Source organism: Sinocyclocheilus rhinocerous, unplaced genomic scaffold, assembly GCF_001515625.1.
Source record: "Sinocyclocheilus rhinocerous isolate Xijiao unplaced genomic scaffold, SAMN03320098_v1.1 scaffold692, whole genome shotgun sequence".
NCBI classification, from domain to species: domain Eukaryota; kingdom Metazoa; phylum Chordata; class Actinopteri; order Cypriniformes; family Cyprinidae; genus Sinocyclocheilus; species Sinocyclocheilus rhinocerous.
The window spans coordinates 320,190-320,604 of record NW_015638954.1 but is presented as its reverse complement, the minus strand read 5'-3'; the positions used below and the strand labels follow the sequence as shown (position 1 = coordinate 320,604).

The 415-nt window shown below is 47.7% G+C and overlaps 1 protein-coding gene across 2 annotated transcripts in view; it reads left to right on the top strand.

The window, feature by feature from the left end:
• The window catches only part of LOC107750308 (arf-GAP with Rho-GAP domain, ANK repeat and PH domain-containing protein 2-like), an 87,493-nt gene that overhangs the window by 31,920 nt on the left and 55,158 nt on the right, over nucleotides 1–415 (top strand). The window lies entirely within an intron of this gene.

Genomic DNA, 415 nt, shown 5'->3' with positions numbered 1-415 from the left:
CTTCCCCCCCCCCCCCCCCTTCTCTCTCTCTCTAGATGTGGCAGGTGCTGTAGACCTGCAGAGGATAAGAGTATCCAGCTGTTAATGTTTTTTGGCTAGTGTGTGTGCTCGCAATGAATTTGTGCAAGCCCCTGTAGCCCTATTTAAACACAGCACAAGAGAACCCTCACAGGCTTCCTTCCCCCATCTCACACGAGCATACACAAACACACAGGCAGACACAATGCAATGAGGCACAGGGGCTTTTGCATACCTGCTTTGTTTGCAGATTTGAAAGTTTATAAAGTATAACAATAATATTAGACACTTTTTCCTTCCCTCTTATTCCCATGGCATGGTGTCTCTCCACACACGCGCACGTGTACCTGCGCATTTACTAACGTACTTCAAACAGACTGCAGCGTTCCTCCACAGA